The 980-nt window shown below is 36.9% G+C and overlaps 1 non-coding gene across 1 annotated transcript; it reads left to right on the forward strand.

Moving 5' to 3' along the window:
• The first annotated feature begins 245 nt into the window (after positions 1–245).
• On the forward strand, positions 246–436 carry LOC142451959 (U2 spliceosomal RNA). The gene has a single exon (XR_012785052.1). It is a non-coding gene; the product is annotated as a U2 spliceosomal RNA (small nuclear RNA).
• The last annotated feature ends 544 nt before the right edge of the window (positions 437–980 follow it).

Below are 980 nucleotides of genomic sequence, written 5' to 3' on the forward strand. Positions count from 1 at the left end.
AATTTCCTCCAAATTCAGAAGGGATAGAATCAAGATCGCACTTGACTCCTGTGAACTTATTTTCATTTTCTTCAGCTTTATTCTGAATTTACATATGAGCCGTCTGTTCCACATTGGTCCCTGGTCTGGCTTTAGTAGCTGGTATTAATACAATAGAACCTCAACGTAATCTGTTCTAGAAGTAGAGGTGAGATACAATGCATTTGAGTTCTGAATCAATTTTTATCATAAGAAATAACTGAGAGATCGCTTCTCGGCCTTTTGGCTAAGATCAAGTGTAGTATCTGGTCTTATCAGTTTAATATCTGATACGTCCTCTATCTGAGGACAATATATTAAATGGATTTTTGGAGCAGGGAGTTGGAATAGGAGCTTGCTGCATCCACTCCACGCATCGGCCTGGTATTGCAGTACTTCCAGGAACGGTGCACCAAAAAGAAAAAAAAAGAAATAAATAACTGAGAATGGATTAATCCATTCCTGACCACCAAGTTTTTACCCCAACCTTGCCTTTTTATACAAAACATTACCCAGAAATGTCAAAATAAATAAGGTCAGAGTTCAATAATATAATTTAAATAGCAAACAACCCCCCAAAATAGTTTTTAACAACTACAGTATGGCCCATACTTTTAGATTGATGAGGATCTGGATCTGTAGACACAGGAGAGGAGGGATGGAGAGAGAGTCCTTGTTTGGAAGGGGAATCCCCTTCCATCAAATCAACTTGTAGTTGCTCTTCGGGAGTTTTTTTCCCCCTTCTTTGCATTTTTTTCACTAGGACCTGGCGGGCTTTCTCTGAACATAGATGATTGATAGATAGATAGATAGATAGATAGATAGATAGATAGATAGATAGATAAAAATCTGTCTAATGGGGTCAGCTGTTGGCGTTTCCTTAATTGTTTTCTAAAAGGATTTATTAAATTATCATCAACAATATTGAAAACACTTTCAACAAGTTCCTTATCATGATGATT

This window comes from Tenrec ecaudatus, chromosome 6 (genome assembly GCF_050624435.1).
Source record: "Tenrec ecaudatus isolate mTenEca1 chromosome 6, mTenEca1.hap1, whole genome shotgun sequence".
Lineage (NCBI taxonomy): Eukaryota > Metazoa > Chordata > Mammalia > Afrosoricida > Tenrecidae > Tenrec > Tenrec ecaudatus.